Raw genomic sequence first — 20019 nt, forward strand, 5'->3', positions numbered from 1 at the left:
TATTCTGTAAAAAGATAAAGTCAAAAATTCTACCATATTAAGAAAGTAGACTGAAAGCAGGGAAGAATGCTAAGAAAAAGCTAATGTAGTGGAGAAATTATGAATCACCAATAACAAGATACAGCATTCTTCAATCATTTAGCACAGAGAGAAACCACCCTACACATACATCAAGCAGCTCTGGGAACTTTTTAGGGTATTACAGTATAGTGCAATAATCCACGACAAAAGCAGTATGTATCTCAAAATTATATTGTTGGTGCTATAAAAGCAACTCAGAAATCGTCTGGCCCAACTCTACCCAGTTTATCTACCTGCTACAAATGAACTACTAAAGAGATATTAAAGTCATAAATCAGGGACACAGGCCTCCTGATCCAGAACCTAAATCACAGCCCAATGCTTTTTCCTTTCTGTATCAACCTGATTGAGGAAAAAAAAAAAAAGTAAATTATATTTGGTAGACTATAAGGTAATAGGGAGAAACTACCACACATTTTTAAAGAGTTTCTCTTAAAAAAAAAACAAAAAAAAAAAACTATTAACAGTGGATAAAATTCTGGCCTTGAAATAAAAAAATTTCAACTTTGCCATTAATAGCTATGTGAGTTTAGAAAGTTATGACTCAGAAAATCAGTTTCTTTGGGTTTCAGTTTCTTTTATCTATGAAATGAGGAAATATTCCACTACTAATTAATAGGTAACATTTATGTAACTCATAATATTCTGTAGCAGGCACTATTCTAAGAGCTTTTCATACACTGACTTATTTAATTCTCACAACAATTTCAATTACTATCTCCATTCACACATAAGGAAACTAGAGCATAAAGAGGTAATATAACCTAATTAAAAACACAAGGCAAAAGTACAGTACAGTAAAGCCAAGATTCAAACCTAGACAACCTCTTTCAATGATATTTTTGCTCTCAAGGCACTTACACTTACATTAAGGGATAAACTTTAGCAATTTCAAAAAATATGTCTATGTGAATTACAAAGGCTGTACAGTACACAGGCTTTAGAGCCCAACAGGCCTAGATTCAAGAACCAGCCTTGCCACTTCACAAAGCTCTGAGTCAGAGCTTTTTTACCTGTGCAATGGGGTAAATAGATTCAAACTAAATGAAAAATACCTAAAAGTATCTGCCAAATAGTATACACTCAATAAATGGCTTCAGAAGGGGAATAAAATCCTCAAATATCAAACAAAATGTGTTGTTTATATATCAGATATGTGTAACTTTAAAACCAGAGTCTAGAAAAATATGGGGTGTGCTCTACTTTTTAATAAATGAGAGTAGCTTTATGCAGCAGGTAGAATGTATATGTATAGGCATGTGTGTGAACATGCATCACTTTTTTTAAATCAAATACTGCTTTTTCAATTAATGGTTTCTTTTAAGAGTTTTTTGTTTATAGAAAAAGTGAGTGGAAAGTAGAGAAAATCCCATATACCTCTTCTCCCTGCCATACACAGTTTCTCCTACTATTCACATCTTACATTAGTGTGGTACCATTGTTACAACTGATGAACAACCAATGTTTATATGATATTATTTTTTTAAAGATTTTATTTATTTATTTATTTATTTATTTATTTATTTATTTATTTATTTATTTGAGAGAGAACATGACTGGGCACGGGGGGAAGGAGAGGGAGAGGCAGACTCCTGCTGAGGAGGGAGCCCAACATGAGGCTTCATCCCAGGACTCTGGGATCATGACCTAAGCCAAAAACAGACACTTAACTGACTGAGCTACACAGGAGCCCCATTTATACAGTATTCTTAACTAAAGTCCACAGTTTACATTAGGGTTCTCTCTGTGTTGTACATTCTATAACTTGTGACAAATGTATAATGACATGCATCCACCATTACTGAATCATGCAGGACAGTTTTACTGCCCTAAAAATCCCAAGCTCCACCTAGTCAACCCTCCCTCTTCCAAATGTCATATAGTTAAAATCATATGGTATATAGTCTTTTCAGATCGGCCTTTTTCATTTAGCAATATGCATTTATGATTCTTCCATTGACAATTCTTTTTATTGCTGAACAGTATTCTGGATGCACCACAGTTCATTTACTTACTTTAAGACATCTTGGTTGCTTCCAAGTTTTAGTAATTTGTGTGCTTATAAACATTTGTGTGCAGGTTTTTGTGTGGATATAGGTTTTCAACCCATTTGGGTATATACCAAGGAGCATGATAATGGAACCATGGTAAGACAATTTTTAATTTATCCTTATAAGAAACTTCCAGGGGTGCCTGGGTGGCTCAGTCAGTTGAGCATCTGCCTTCAGCTCAGGTCATGGTCTAGGCGTCCTGGGATCAGGCACTGCACCAGACTCCCTGCTCAGCAGAGTCGGCTTCTCCTCTCCCTCCTCCCATTCATCCCCACTCGTGCACTTGCTCTCTCAAATAAATAAAATCCTTTAAAAAAGAAAAGAAACTTCTAGACTCTCCATGCAGCATGGCTGTACCATTTCACACTGCCATCAGCAATAAATGAGAGCCCCTGTTGTTCCACATCCTCATCAGTATTTAGCGGTGTCAAAGTTTTGGACTTGAGCCATTCTAATAGATGTAGAGCGGGATCTCATTGTTGCCTAATTTGGAATTCCCTGATGACATATAATGTTGAGTATCTTTTCATATGCTTATTTGCCATCTATACATCCTCTTTGGTGATTTTTGAGCACCTATAATATGCCAGCCACTATTCTAGGCATTAGGATGCATCAGTGAAGATGAAAGACAAAAATCTCCACCTTTGTCATTTAAAAGCAGAGAGGGAAAAATAACAAAGCCATAAATGCAAAAATAAATTAGATAGTATGTTAGAAGGTGTGAAGTGGTAGGGAAAAGAAAGAAGAGGGGCCATGAAAGTACACTAAGGCAGCATCCAGAGAAGAAGACAACTTTACAGAGATGGTCAGCCTTTACTGAGAAGGTGACACCCAAGCAAAGAACTTGAATGGCTAGAGAAGGATGAGCAAAGGGAGAAAAGGGCAGCGAGGACAGAGGGGTGACAGTGAGGGACCAGATCACTAAGGACAGAGGTTGGTAAATTTTTTCTTTAAAGGACTAAATATTAAATAGCTTAGGCTTTTTGAGCCATTAGGTCTTTACTATTTAACTCTGCCTTTATAGTACAAATGTAGCCATAGACAAGATGTGAACAAATGGGAGTGGCTGTGTTCCAATAAATCTACTTACGGGAATAGAAATCTTGATTTCATATAATGTTCACGTCACAAAATCCCCTTTTTTTTAACCATTTTAAAATGTAAAAACCATTCTTAGCCTGCAGGTCATATAAAAAAAGGCAGTGGGCCAAATTTAGTCCACGAACCATAGTCTGTCAGCTTCTAATACAGGGGGTCCTTCTAGTCATTTTAAAGACTGTGGCTTTCACTAAAAGTAAGATAGGGAACCCTTACAGGGTTCTGAGCAGAGTAATAATACCAGATTCATGTTTTTAAAATGTCACTATGACTGCCATGTTGAAATACTTAATAGAGAAGGCAAAAATGAAGAAAGGAGACCACGGGGAGGTTTAGTATATATATCCTGAAAGGAAAGATGACAGGACTTCCTAACAAAATGGACATGGGAGTGTGAGTAAACTGGAAACATTGGTATTAACTTCATTGGCCTGAGCAGATGAGTTAGGAAAGATGAAAGGAGAGCTGGTTTGGGGATTAAGATTAGGAATTCAGCTTTGTACATGCTGAATTCCAGATACTGGAATTAGATATATTAAGTGGGCAACTGGATATGAAACTATAGTTACTTTAGAAGAGAGGTCCAGTATAAAGGTAGCATATAAAGCCACAAGATCACCGAGGGAGTAGGTATACCAGTGAATGGGATAAAGCAGAAGAGGCACAACTACAGTCAGAGAAGTGGTGGCCTAAGAAGTAGGAGGAAAATAAGACTATGTTGTTCTGAAGGCAAAGTATAGAAAACTTATAAATAAGGCAAGCACCTTGAATTAAAAACAAGGAAAAAAAAACAAAAACAAAAAACAAGAAAAGGGATATACCATGAGAATGGAAATCCTGAGTTTTGCTCCTTGCTTTACTACAAAGGATGTTTCTAAATCAAAGATACCTATATTACAAAATCTAGTACACTACAGTGTCTTGTTTTACCATTTACCGGAACCTACCCTCTCCTACGTTATTTTCTCCCTAACCCAGCCCTTCTTTGGAGGAAACTAAACCCTGAGAACATCAAGTTCCCCCTTTAAAACCTCCCATGATTAATTATTACCTAAGCAACCAGCATTCCATTCATCCACTCTGTGTGGCACCAAGGTCCTCCATAAAACATTACTGTAATTCTTCCCCTGTCTTCTCTCACCACTGCGGTACCAGCCAAAATGAGAATAAAGACTCTTCCCCAGAACATCCTGCAATGTGCTACTGCCTAACTTTATATTCAACCTTTCCCTTACCTGGACTGCAACCTCTACTCAACGATGATCTGTCATTATTCTACTCAACTGTCCATCTCAAATCTACCTCTCCATGAAGCTTTACCTCGTACTTGAGATCAATATCATTTCTTCCTTCTTTGAGCCATCCAGCATTTTTTCAACCTCCTAATACCTGGCTTCAGTTATTTTTATTGTAAGTTTCTTAATGAAATAATTTATCTCCACAGCAACTCATACAATGACCTACGCTCAGGAGAGGCTCAATAAAAATCTGAATTCAACCCTAGATTTAGCTTTCCTTAGAGAGCACCTAACTACAGAATCTATCTGAAAGGTCACCATCTCTTCCCATATATTTCCATGGCAGTCATCATTACACTGATTTACAAGAATTTCTGACTCTTCCTCCATAAACACAAACTCTATTATATAATTTCATTAGTTATTTGACTAATTTCGCCCATCTTGGATTAATCCCTCAAATCCTCTCCCTTTCCTTCAGGACTTTACTACTTAGCTCACCGAAACACATTCAATTCCTACTCCTGGCATATTTCTTAGCAATTTCAGTAACCACAGAGATGGTGCTTCTAAAATTCTGGGCTCTCCATTCCTTATATTCCTTTCCTCCAATATTCTCATCTTCCTTCCTACTTTAGACAATACCCACTCCCTACCAAGGTTCCTAATGCCCTAATTCTACCACCTTTCACAATCCCTCACCCTTTCCACACCCTCACTTACTTCTATCTTTATCTGACTGAAAATACAAAATCCATCATTTGTCACTGATTCACACAACAACTCCTTTTGTTATTTATCCCCTCCTGACAAAACTCCAACTCTGCTTAAATCCAACCCTCCTGGCTATGCCTCACCAATAACCCTGGGCAGCTGGATATGACTTGGCAGGGGGGGTGGGGATAAGCACACAATTGTGCTTATTGGTTTTTTTTCTAAATTCATGATCTATCCCTCAAAAGGCCCAATAATCAATAGTTCTCAAACAGTACTGCAACCCTGAGGGATTTGAAAATGTGAGGCAGAGCTGGCAGAGTTTCTTGGTTGTCATAATGACTAGGTAAGTAATCCTAGCATTTGGTATCCCAGGATGCCAAACATCCTTCAATGTCCACATAGCCCCACTAGGAAAAAAAAATTTTTTTCAGAAGCACCTGGGTGGCTCAGTTGGTTAAGCAATCTCACTTCAGGGCAGCCCGGGTGGCTCAGCAGTTTAGCACCACCTTCAGCCCAGGGAGTGATCCTGGAGACCCGAGATGGAGTCCCACGTCAGGCTCCCTGCATGGAGCCTGCTTCTCCCTCTGCCTGTATCTCTGCCTCTCTGCCTCTCTCCCTCCTCATGAATAAATAAATGAAAATACACTTAAAAAAAATAAAGCAATCTGACTTCAGCTCAGGTCATAATCTCACGGTCTTTGGATCAGCCCCAGTTGGGCTCCCTGCTGAGGGAGGGGTCTGCTCGTCCCTTTCCCTCTGCCCCCTGTGCACTCACATGTGTGCTCTCTCTCAAATAAATGAAGTCTTACCAAAGGAAAAAAAAAAAAGAAGAAGAAGAAGAAGAAAGAAAGTTCACTTTCTTAACGATTATTTCACATCTTTTTTCAAACACCTATACGTCCCTCCCATATCCTCACAATTGACTGCTCATCCTGCTTTCTATTTCATTCAAAATAACACTGCTGCATCTTTTCCCATATATTCTTCCTCCTTATTACTATGAATGAATTGTTCCTATTCCTATTTAGTGGAGAGCTCTCAATGAATTGTTCCTATTCCTATTTAGTGGAGAGCCCTCAACTCAAACCCTACTAAATCCCATCTCCCTTTGCCTACTCAAGAATATGGCTCCAGTAATCATGCCCTTGGTTCTCTCTTGCATAACTTCCTTGACCTCTAGTTCCCTCTTTTAGAGCATAATTGAGTTTATACTTTTGGTTTCCATTTTCTCTCCTCTCATTTCTGTAATTCACCCCAATGCTCTACTAGAACAGCTCTTGGCAAGATCCCTAAGATTCCAATGGTGTTTAAATACTGTGAACAATTCTCAGTCCTCACCTTAGCTGATGTCTCTCAGCAACAAGTAACACAGCTAACTCCCTACTTAAAACATTTTACTTCCCTTGGCTTCCATCCAATATTATAACTATACTCCTAGTTCTCCTCCTACTTCATAAATTACTCCACTGGCTCCTTTCTTTTTATCTCCAGAGCCTCTAAATGCTTGGAATGCCTCAGAACTCAGCCCTCAAACTGAATCCCTTCACCACCGTACATGTACTCACTTGGCAATCTCACTCAGGCTTGAGACTTTAAATACCTCAAGGACCACCAAATTTATTTCACCATGAGTTCCAGATTCACAGTCAAATATACAATCAATAGATCTACCTGGATGTCTAATAAACATCTTAAATGTGCCCTAGACCAATTCCTGATCTGTCCCCCAAAAAACAAAAACAAACTTTGTTCCTTCCAGTGTTCCCTCACTCACAAAAAGGCAACTACACCCCTTTCCTCCAATAGCTTATGCCAAAAAGTCATCTGTGACAGTTATCTTCCCATCACACCCCACATCTAATCCATCACCAAATCTTTCACCTTTACCCTGTTCTCTTTACCTAGAACAACAGCATCCAGAGCATTCCCTTTAAAATTTAAATTACATCATGTCATTCTTTTTGAGTTTTTATTTAAATTCTAGTTAACATAATGCAATATTAGTTTCAAGAGTAGAATTTAGTGATTCATCATTTACATATAACACTCAGTGTTCATCACAAGTACCCTCCTTTATGTCCATCCCCCATTTAGTCCATCCCTCACCTACCTCCCCTCCAGCAACCCTCAGTTTTTTCTCTATAGTTAGGAATTTCTTATGGTTTGCCTCCCACTCTTTTTTTTCCCTTCCCCTATGTTTATCTGTTTTGTTTCTTAGATTCCACATAGGAATGAAATCATGTGGTATGTCTCTCTGACTTATTTTGCTTAGCATAATACACTCTAGCTCCATCCACATCATTGCAAATGGCAAGGTTTCATTCTTTTTGATGGCTGAGTAATATTCCAGTGTCTGTGCATGTATACACATATTTTTTTCTTGGGGGGGGGATTTTATTTATTTGAGAGAGAGAGAGAGAATGCACAAGCTAAGGGAGGGGCAAAGGGAGAGGAAGCAGCAGACTTCTCTTTGTGCCAGGAGCTAGATGTGCAGCTCGATCCCAGGACCCTCAATCATGAACTGAACTGAACTGAAGGTAGATGCATAACCAACTGGGCCATCCAGGCGCCCCTATACTACATCTTCTTTGACCATTCATCAGTTGATGGACATTTGAGATCTTTCCATAATTTGGATGTTGATAGGTCATGTCATTCTTTGCTCAAAATCTTCCAATGGTTTTCGGTCTGAGTAAACACTTCATATATAATGGCCTATAAATCAATAAATAATCTGATTCCTCTTAACTTCTTGGCCTCATTCCCCACTGCTTTCCTCTTCACTGATTATGTCCCGTCCACACTAGTACCCTTGCTATTTCTCAAACAATTCACAGCTTCCCCTCCTCAGAGCCTTTACATTTGCTATTTATTACCACAGATATGCATATACATCCTTCTCTTATGTTTTAGGTGTTTTCTCAAATGTCCTTATCATGAGCCTATCCTTGATCATCCTATAGAAAATAGCATCCCCTCTTCCAGCCCCTCTTTGAGCTGTTTATATCTCTCCATAGGATTTACCACTGACATGATATCTTTGCCTATTCTTTGTTTTGCACACCTAAAACAATGCTTGGCACAAAGGAGAAATTCAAATGAATTTCTCAAAATATTTTCTCATACAGCATTACATTCAATGTTCACAATACTGAAAAGTAGTAAAAAAATGTAATAAATGGTATATCTTATAATCTTTTAAAATTTGAAAGCACAAATATACAAAATGCTAAATGACTTGTCTATGATCACACATCAGCAGAGCTATCCCTAGAACTGGGGTTGGGTCTCTGCATCTTTTCCAACTCACATCACTGTTCCCATGAGTAAATCAAGGACTAAGTGTGTATGTAATTTGGCACAGTGATCTTTAAAAGCTCAACCTGAAATCTAGTCCTTTATATCACAATCAAACATAAAGTAGCACCTGAACATGCCTCAATAGCTGTTTATTTTCTTTTCACTAAAAGGCTGTGATAGAGGGCATCAGATTACCTTTGAAACCTGCAGATCTTGTGACAAGTCTAATCAAAAGGAAAGAGGAGTAATGAATGTGCCAAGAAATCGTTAAGTATTCAGGTATTCTCTGTCCTCCTGTGCTCACTGCAGCACACTTAACACTGAAGAGTAAACCAGTACCTTGGTATAAACAAGCTTCAAAGGGTGTCTTGGTTCTCAAAAGACTTTTTGTTGCCATTCTACAGAACAGAGCATAGCAAAGAAACTGTATCTGGAGAGGATGGACATGATTATTTTTCGTAATTAGTGAAGTTTGCAAAACAACCTCAGAAACTGCAATCTAGTTATAAACAAGCAGTAATGTTAAAAATCACCAATTTTAAAACAAGTAGAAGTTACTTTTCACCTTGACAAAATAAACAATTGGTTTTGACTCAAAAAATACATAAATTCACTAAGTATTATATCAATACAGAAAATTTTTCCATATATAACAGTACTAAAAATTAAGAGACAGATTAGATCCTTCAGTAATATAATAATTTAATTTCCAGACTCTTGCCAACACTCATTCTCCTCTTTCTGGCATCCTCTGCCACAGTTGGAAACTGTGTATCTAGGTCAGAAAAGACAAGTTGCTTTTCAGAACAGCTCAATATCTTTGGCACAAGTGTTGATATAACTCAATCCTTTCACAAACTCCTTTTAAAATACATTATGATGTAAATCACAAGATTAGTACTGTACAGACAGTACATGCAGGCTAATATTTAAGAAAAGGCACTGGAAAAAACATGCTAGATTTACAAAACTGATATAGGTCATGAGTTTGAGCTCCACCTTGGGGATACAGATTACTAAAAAAGAAGTAAGTAAACTTAAAAAAGAAAAAACCTGATAGAGGCAATGGACTAAAGAAAAATATAAGGTAGCCAATACAATGTAATTAGTATAAGAGCAATGGGTTTAGGGTCAGAAGATCTGCCTTCCTATGCTCTGCTACTAATGAAATGGTCAATTTCAAACAAATCTCAACCTGAGTCTGATTTTTTTTTATTTATAAAGTAAAAGGATTAGACTACACGTAGATTAGTTTTCAGGTACAGTCTGTTTAAACATGATTCTGTAATAAACCAGAAATCTAAAAATACATTTCATATGAGACATATTAAATTTAATCCTTAAAAAGTATAGGTTTTTAAATGTAATCATATTTGAAATATTATATATAAAACTAAAAACTAAATAGTTGGGGAAATTTAAATATGGAATAATTTGATAACATTATAGAATTACCTTTAAAGGGTGATAATCGTATTGCATGGGTTTCTCTTCGTGGGGTGTTCATATCTAATTTGAGAGATACATACTATTTACAGATGAAATTACATGAAAACTTGGAATTTTTCTTTAGAATACTGTAGTTGAGGGCAGTCCCAGTGGCTAGCAGTTTAGCGCCACCTTCAGCCAAGGGCGTGCTCCTGGAGACCCGGGATCAAGTCCCACATATCAGGCTCCCTGTGTGGAGCCTGCTTCTCCCTCTGCCTGTTTCTCTGCCTACCCACCCCTCGTATGTGTGTGTGTGTGTGTGTGTGTGTGTGTGTCATGAATAAATAAATAAATAAAATGTTTTTAAAAAAAAACTGTAGTTGAGAGGTTGCAGGATAATGAAATAAGACTGGACTTATGGGGATCCCTGGGTGGCACAGTGGTTTAGCACCTGCCTTTGGCCCAGGGCGCGATCCTGGAGACCCGGGATCAAATCCCATATCGGGCTCCCAGTGCATGGAGCCTGCTTCTCCCTCTGCCTTTGTCTCTGCCTCTCTCTCTGTGTGTGTGTGTGTGACTATCATAATTAAATAAAATTTAAAAAAAAAAAAAAAAGACTGGACTTATGTTGCTAATTATTACAAACTGATGCCCATGGTTCATGGGCACTCTCTCTACTTGTATATGTTCAAGTATCTCCATAAGAGGAGGGGTTTTTTTTTGTTTTTTTTTAAGATTTTTAAAATTTTTTATTCATGAGAGACACAGAGAGAGAGGCAGAGACACAGACAGACGGAGAAGGAGGCTCCTCACAGGAAGCCCAAAGCAGGACTTGATCCCGGGACCCGGGGATCACAACCAGAGACAAAGGCACACATGCTTAACCACTGAGCCACCCAGGTACCCCCATATGAAGGTTTTTAAATAGGAGCAAATTTACCAAGAATCTGAACAGCCAATTTTCTTTTTTTTTTTTTTTTTTTTAATTTATTTATTTATTTATGATAGTCACAGAGAGAGAGAGAGGCAGAGACACAGGCAGAGGGAGAAGCAGGCTCCATGCACCGGGAGCCCGACGTGGGATTCGATCCCGGGTCTCCAGAATCGCGCCCTGGGCCAAAGGCAGGCACCAAACCGCTGCGCCACCCAGGGATCCCTGAACAGCCAATTTTCAATTTAGCTGTAGTAAAATGAGACTTTCATGTCATATTTTCTTCCAGCACAACATGTCTGTTTTAGAGAATCCATTATATTAAATCTGCACAAAACCAAAACTATAAAACCATCTTGGGAAGCAATTTAGTAATAACTGAAAGTCAAAGGTGCAGATACCCTACAGCAACAATACTATTTCTGGTTATGTTATAGAGAGAAATTCCAACACAAACACAGTAAGACAGGTTAAAATCAGTGTTCACTGCAGCACTTTTTACTCAAAAAACCCTGGAAACCTAAATGTCCATCAACAAGAGAATGATGATATAAACTGTGTAGTTAATTAATTACAGTGACATTTCATCATTTCTAAATCCACAACAATATTGGGTGGAAAAGCTAGTTTCAGAATAATATATACAAAGTGATTCCTTTTATAAAGCTAGAAAATGCATAAAATGTTATATACAATTTATGGATGAATTATTTTTAGTGTAAAAACCATTCAAGGTAAAGACAAAAAAATTCAGGAGTGGTTATCACTGGGAAAAGAAGAATAGAACAGCATCAAGGAGAGATACACAATAAAGCAAATTTGGCAAAATCCTAGTTTGTCAAAACGTTGTGTGTGGTAAGTATACATTATTTATTATATTCTATTTTGTCCGTATGCCCGAAACATTTTAGAATTTCAAAATATTTTAAAAATTATGCCCTCATGTATAAAATATTCAGAAACAAAAAGGAACCTTGGTCCTCTTGAGTAGAAAGTTATTTTAGCTCTTAGCATTTGAAAATTACCAAATCTTTCAATTTAAAATACTGATGTTGGATAGAAGATACAAGAAAGTTCCCCCATCAAAGAAGACTAAAAAGTTGTGTCTGTGTGTGTGCGCACCTGTATTTAAGTGGAATGAGACATATTCCTGCATATATATCCAGGGGAATAACCAAACACTTTTAAAGTATTAGAGAGTATAGGCTAAAGCCACTGTCACTGTTTGAAAGTACCAAAACCATACAAGAGGAATAATGTTTCAGAAACATTCTAATTCTAAATAAAGATCAAGTAGTACTTTTGTTAGGGCAACTATGGAAAGTCTAAGATGTTTCCCAAGTCTCTATAACCCTAGCAGAACTCAATTACCAAGTTCTGTCTCCACTAAAGATTTATCAGGATTTAAAAAAAAAAAAAGATTTATCAGGATTTGATTATAGGCTTTGTTATGCGAAGGTTCAGAGTAGGGTTTTACTCTTGAGCAGAAGTCGGAAAATCTTTTCTCACAGGGACAATGTAGTGAATACTGTAGGCTTCCCAGGCCTACAGTCTCAGTGGCAATACTGAACTTTGTCACTGTAGGATGAAAATAAACGGGTGTGGTTGTGTTTTAGTAAAACTTTATTGACATAGTTTGCCAATCCTTGCTTTACCTCAGTTCTTTCTAGTGTTTCACTCACATGCCCAAGGCGTCAAGCAGGTCTCTCTCTCTCAATTCTGCCTGGCCCAGAGCGCCAATATCTCACAATTGTACACCCTCTAGAATCTCTGTTCCATTCCCAACTCTAGGGCAGCCACTCTGATAAACCTCCTGGCCTTCTCCCCCAGGAACAGTCCAACTCTTCACCAAGAATTCATAAGGAACATACACAGAAACATTTAGGAACCCCTCCAATAGAGCTTCCTCTTTTCCAGTGTTCCTCCCTAAAGATTCTAGCCATTCTAACTGCCCCAAATTCTGACTCAACAGTTAGTCCACCATGCTCTGCCTGGATTCCAGCTCAAGAAATTGTTCTCAGGCAGAGAGCAGGGGCAATCATGGGACCCATTTCATGAATTTCAAGATCACAGGCCTATTGTCTAAAGCCTCAAATATTTTGTCCAGTTTCATATTTTTTTTTTGATGGCAGAAAGGCTAGTCCAGAACCAGAAGCTGTAGTCAATAAACATTCTAGTTTCTACTGTATATCAAGACCTCTCCTGAGGCATAGCTAAATCTGAAGCAATGGCATAATCCAAAGGACATCAGGGTGAGAATAACTAGCCATTTATTTATTCATTCATCCATCTATCCATCCAACAAATACTACCAGGAGCATGCTGACTTTATGTCTTTTTTTTTAAGAGTTTATTTATTCATGAGAGACACAGAGAGAGAGAGGCAGAGACACATGCAGACACAGAAGCAGGCTCCATGCAGGGAGCCCGACGTGGGACTCGATCCTGGGTCTCCAGGATCACACTCTGGGCTGCAGGGGCGCTAAACCGCTGTGCCACCGGGGCTTGCCCTGACTTTATGTCTTTAAACCTCAGTATTAGCACAGCCTACATAAGACTATAACTTGCCCTGCCAATCACCCAGGTTTTAGGTAAGGATTAAAGGTGAGGAAATGCATAAACAGGCACTTGATAAAGCCCTACACAAATACACGTTATTTTTGTGATGACTAACAATAGATACTTACTGTATACTTATTAATAAAGCACAAGAAGTTCTCTGGGTACACTTTCCCAACAACAGAAACATGTAAAAGGATGGCTTTGAAAGAGCAGGGTATATGTGTATGCACATGCATGCGTACACATGCTCCAGAGGGGAGGAGATTTTAGAATTCAAATCTGCCCGAGAACAAAGCACAAAATATACGGAAGTGACAGGAAATATGAGTACCTGCCGTACAAATGCTTGTGGCAAGCCAAATGAACAGGAGAATAACATTTAAGTGAAGTCCTTTTTAGAAATTTAAAACCAGGGGATCCCTGGGTGGCTCAGCGGTTTAGCGCCTGCCTTTGGTCCAGGGTGTGATCCTGGAGTCCCGGGAACGAGTCCCACGTAGGGCTCCCTGCATGGAGCCTGCTTCTCCCTCTGCCTGTGTCTCTGCCTCTCTCTTTCTGTGTGTGTGACTCTATGAATAAATAAATAAAATCTTTAAAAAAAAAGAAATTTAAAAACAAAGTATAGAAAAATAATTTCTGAAAATGTTTTATTGCAGTTGCTTTAATACAAATTTACTTAAGCTTTATTCTATTTTAAAATACAAAAACAAAAATAATATAAATAATAATAACAAAAATAATATATTCATGTAACATCCTTTTAATGTTTGTCTAAATGGATTAGGAAAATCATAATCATTTTTTTACCAATAGTCATCATAAAAAAAATTTCTGAAACATATAGTGAGGTCCAGGAAAGGGTAAATCATTCAAGGAACATATAGGCTGGTAAAAGGTTAGGGAAAAACCATGATAGCAGACCAGGTCACTGAATTTAAAGCACAAACATGAATCCAGCTTTTAACAAGGGTTTATTTTCTTTGGGGTGCTGGGGATGAGCAATAAGTATCATTTACATTTTAAGCTACATTCTGCCTTCTCTGTTGTTCTACCACTGCACTCTCAGGCCTTTAAATAAATGTCATCTGTAATGTTAACAGATATTAGCATATAAAATAAGAAAATTCTTTAAAGACACAGAAATGTTGACTATAAAATAAATTATATTCATGTATATTAAAATCAAGAGCTTTTGGTCCTCAAAAACACCCTAAAGAAAGTCAAAAGTCACAAACTGAAAAGACTTTTGGAATATATATATCCAACAAAGGTATCAAAACTACATTAAGGTGACTTAAAATCCAAAAGAAAAGCACAAATAATCCAGGTTAAAAAAAAAAAAAAAAACCACCAGAGGTCACAAACAAGCATTTCAGAGTAAAACACACACACACACACACACACACACACACAACCAATAAAGTATAAAGGAGTATACCATTTATACCCATTCAAGCTGCAAAATTTAAGTCTGACAATTCCAAGTGTTAGAAAGGATATGTGCATAGGGTCTTTAGAGATTAATAGTGGGAAAAAATGTCTAGCATAATTTCCACAAATTGAACAATCCCATACTCTATTACTCAGGGATCTTACTCTGAGGTAAGAGAAACTTACCAGTACAAGACATGTATTAAAATGATCATAGCAAAAAAATAAAATAAAAATAAAATAAAATGATCATAGCAAAGTTGTTCACATTAGCAAAAATCTATAAAACATGGAAAATGCCCATTTGCAGGAGAATGAATAAACCATGTTACATTGATATAATGGATTATTACTCAGCAAAGTGAAGGAATTACAGTTACATGCAACATCATGGGTAAATCTTGGCAATACAATACTAAATAAAACTACAAAGTCCCAAATGATTACATATATAACATCTTTTTTGTAAAATTAAAGCCAAAATAAAAAGATATACTTTCTAAGAATCCTAAAGATATGATGAAGCTACACAAAACCAGAAAAGTAGAGAATGAAGAACACAGAAGTTCTAAAGGGGGGCAAGAGGTATGAGGGTGGAAGAACCTAAATAGTCAGATATAGATTATTAAGGATGTATCCTTTTATTCTGGATGGTTCACAGGGGTTTCTTAATTCCTTAAAAAGAAAATAAGAAGCACCTGGATGGCTCAGTCAGTCAAGTGTCCAACTCTTGATTTTTGTTCCTGTCGTGGTCTCAGGGTCCTGGAATGAAGCCCCAAATCAGGCTCTATGCTCAGTGGGGAATCAGATTCTTCCCCTCTGCCCTTGCCCCTACCCTTCACACATGCCCACACGAGCAGCCCCCCCAAATGAATAAATCTTTAAACATAAATAAAACAAAAACAAGGCTATATGTGAGCATGCCCTAAATGAGGACTATCGCTAACCCATTATCCAATTCCATCTACATTATATCCAACTTTTTAAAAAGCTTCCAAGCCTCTGTTAACTAAAGCCTATGTTGACTAGGCTGACTTTTGGTCTTCTTTTTTTTTTTTTTTTAAAGATTTATTTATTTATGATAGACATAGAGAGGCAGGCAGAGACACAGGCAGAGGGAGAAGCAGGTTCCATGCAGGGAGCCCGACGTGGGACTCGATCCCGGGACTCCAGGATTGTGCCCTGGGCCAAAGGCAGGCGCCAAACTGCTGAGCCACCCAGGGATCCCCCGACTTTTGGTCTTCTTGACTGGAGTATAACTTTATTAAAGTCAAATCAACTGTAAACAGCTGTTATACCATTTTTCCTAATGTAGATAACTCTAAAAATATGAATTGCTGACATGGTATCCTAAGTTATTATGTCTAAGTCACATACTATGATTGGACTCCTGGCATACTCAATACAACACTATTCATGAAACTGCAATTTAATAAGTACTCATAGTTTGCTACATACTGGAAAGGGAACAAAAACTTCCATCTCCATAGAAAATATCCCTGTATTTTATAAGATAACTTGTTTCTTGCTTAACTCTTAAAATATAGATGCCAACTCAAAAGTCTTGTAACTCATAAATGACACTTCCAAGTCAACCTCGGTATTTTTTCACAACCTCTGTTCAGAAAAAGAACAAGTAAAATGCAAAAACTCTTCCTTAATGTAGATTTTTCTCAGCTATTAGAAAACTTAAAATCAGGGTTTTTGTAACAACTCAACCACTTAGTAAGTGTACATATTTAACATTCAAGAAAAAATAAGACTATAAAAACAATTTGTACTCAATCTGCACATTTTGTAATTTCCAATTAATATGGTGTTTCTAGAACCATATATTCACTTACCTCAGAGAGGTTCATGAGGAAAACAGTATATAACCAATAAACACATATTAAAAATGACCTTCCTATGTAAAAGAAGTCCCCTTGTCTGAATTTACCATGGGAAATAAACTTCAAACTTCTAAAATAAGGTATTTATTAGCAGGAAAGCTTTAAATTGTTTAATTATCTGGGTAATACTAAACCAAAAAAGAGAGAGAGAAAGACAAAGGGGAAAGACCAAGCAACACAAGTAATGACGTGAAAAATAAATTATTTTGTGAAGTGTTATTATTCACTTGTCAAACACTCCCAGATCTCCTAGGTTTTCCCAAGATAGAAGTCTTCACATCACTATCAATGATCTTACCTTCAAACAAGTGGGATAAAAACATTAGAGGCAATATTGAAATAGGAATTATTTCCTACCTGCATTATCATCAGGCAGGTAAGACACCAATTTGCGAATAAACTCTCATCTTAATACACATCACCCTACAATATACAAAGCAATTCTTACAAAGCATTACACAAAGTAAATTCAGCATCACAGACAATCCTGTGTGATTCAAAGTCTCATCATCTGACAGATGGAAAAACAGGATCATAAATTAAAGAACTCTTACAAGATCACTCAACTACCAAATGGCAGCAATTAAATGTAAACTCAGGTCTACTGACAGACTTTTTATTCACAAAAAATAAAGGAAAAAAAAATGTAATGTAAATCAGCACACCAGGGGCTATATAATGTTGAAACAGCCACTAACAGCCACAAAGACCTTTCCCCTGGCTCTGTGGATTCTTGTTTCCCGAAAAATAAAGACTTCCCACCCTATGTGCTTCACAAGGCTACTGTGAGGATCATGGAGTAACAGCTGGCCAAGTATTCCAGAAAGTAGTGTTATATAAAAAGGGAAGATGACCTTTCCAACCTAAACAATGACAGTGAGTCCTCAACTCAAGGAACAGCAACACAATACCATGAGCTTGTGACTGGTGTATGTGTGTGTGTGTGTGTGTGTGTGTGTGTGTGAGTTTTCTTTTCTTCAGTCTGCAACAAACTCTGCAGTCAAGAAGAATCTGGACTAAATCTCAATTATTCAGTGTATGATTCATAAATGGAAAAACACAACCAGTAGGTTATTTATCAAAACTTGATAGTTCATCAATACAGGAGAACAGAATAAATTCTCTCTGGCCTAAAAAGGCCTCCCCAATCTCTATCAGTAATAATGATGATGCCACAGTAATAATAGCACTGTTTGCTGTATGCCAAGCACTTGGGTAAGCATTTTACATGCATTACTTCATTTAATCCTCAAAAACCCTCTGTGGGAGATGTGATTATACCAAGTTTACAGAGGAAACAATAGTCTAGAAGAGTGAGTAACTTACCTGAGATCAAGCAGCTAGTCAATGGCAAAGTCAGGATTCAAACCAGATAACCTATCTACAGAACTAGAAGCTCCTCATGACTCATTCTGCTATAAAGCGTCTGCCAAAAATGCCCACTCATCTCTCAAAGGCTACCTCTCTAGGAAGCCTTCCTTCACTCCAACCCTAGTCTAAATCCAATTCAATTCTCCCTTCAAAGCACCATTTCATTTCTTCTGTGGTATAACCTATCTTAAACAGTTATCAAAGAACATAAAATTAACAATATTATGAATTTTTACATACATATATGCATACACACAAACACACATATATACACATATTCGTGTGGAGAAGAACACCTGAGTCTTGGGTTCCTCATTCCTGAAGAACCATCTACATCAACAAGACCCATTTTGAAACTAAACAAGAATGTCTTTAGACATTCTTAACAGAGACATTATCCTCCCAGTATCATAGGGTGCGTGACAGAACCAAGACATAAATTCATGTTTATTTATATATTAATCTTATTTATGCTTATGATTTATGTACTAAATCAGCTGCTTGATTGCAAAGCCCAGTGTTCCTAATACTATGTACACATTTAGCCTCTCAGATCTTTATTTTTTTTTAAGATTTTATTTATTTATTTATTTATTTATTTATGAGAGGCACAGAGAGAGGCAGAGATACAGGCAGAGGGAGAAGTCCCCCTGATGCGGGACTCGATTCCAAGACCCCATGATCATGACCTGAGCCAAAGGCAGACACTCAACCACTAAGCCACCCAAGTGCCCCTCAGATCTTAATTATTATTATTATTATTTTTATTCTTAAGGACAGACCTGGGGTAGGGACCAGAACCATGCCAATCCCATTTGCTATTGAGTCAACAAATACTCATTGAAACAAAATTATAGAAACTAAATAAACACATTGTTGCTAATGTTTAAAACTCCAGCTTCCAGGGATGGCTGGGTGGCTCAGCGGTTGAGTGCCTGCCTTCAGCTCAGGGTGTGATCCCGCAGTCTGGGGATCAAGTCCTACATCAGGCTCCCTGCATGGAGCCTGCTTCTCCCTCTGCCTATAGGCAACCAACAATAACAACTCCAGCTTCCAAGTGAGATTCTAGACTCTAGTTTTTCCAGAGGACAAAGTTAGGCCTACTCCCTCTCTATCCCCAGTAACAATGAGAAAAAGAAAAGACTTCTAAAATCTGACTTCCCACTTCCACTGGAAATTACACTCAAGCATGCTTATTCAGTAACCTATTCTCAGAAATAAGATGCTCAACTCTTGGAATAAAAATTTCAAAATACTACCCTTAAAAAAAAAAAAGCACCATGCATTTAGTTCCTCTAGACTTAGAATACGTTCATTGAAAGGCAATTTCTCTAGCAAAATCATTCCAATAAGTTAAGTAAGTTAAGTTAAACCTCACTTAAAATTACAATTAGCTGCTTGTCGGGTATTGTCAGTAAAGGCATCCGGTTTTTTTTTTTTTTAAGATTTTTTATTTATTCATTTATGATAGAGAGAGAGAGAGAGAGAGAGAGAGGCAGAGGGAGAAGCAGGCTCCATGCCGGGAGCCCGACGTGGGACTCGATCCTGGGACTCCAAGATCACGTCTTGGGCCAAAGGCAGGCGCCAAACCGCTGAGCCACCCAGGGATCCCCAAGGCATTTGGTTTTATGCTGAACTATTTAACCTTAAAAGAAACACGTAAGTGGTGTCCATTCTTAAATAATTTCCCATTCTCCTTTGTGGCAATATTTGAAGATACTGGCATTTTAATATTATAAATCCACACTGCTTCTCTGACATGTTTGCTTTTCTACTTCTTAAAAGATTAATGAGCCCTCACTTAAATGCATTCCTAGTCCATTGGTCCTGATGCTTCAATGACTTTATACAATTTCCCTTGGAAAAAAATGTTAACAGAGAAGTGGTTTTTTTATTCTTCATACCTATGGCGGAAGCTT

The 20019-nt window shown here is 37.5% G+C and overlaps 1 protein-coding gene across 9 annotated transcripts in view; it reads right to left on the reverse strand.

The window, feature by feature from the left end:
- Positions 1-20019, reverse strand: part of STRBP (spermatid perinuclear RNA binding protein) — a 148377-nt gene that overhangs the window by 76595 nt on the left and 51763 nt on the right. The window lies entirely within an intron of this gene.

Source organism: Canis aureus, chromosome 16 (genome assembly GCF_053574225.1).
Source record: "Canis aureus isolate CA01 chromosome 16, VMU_Caureus_v.1.0, whole genome shotgun sequence".
In the NCBI taxonomy this organism is placed as follows: Eukaryota; Metazoa; Chordata; class Mammalia; order Carnivora; family Canidae; genus Canis; species Canis aureus.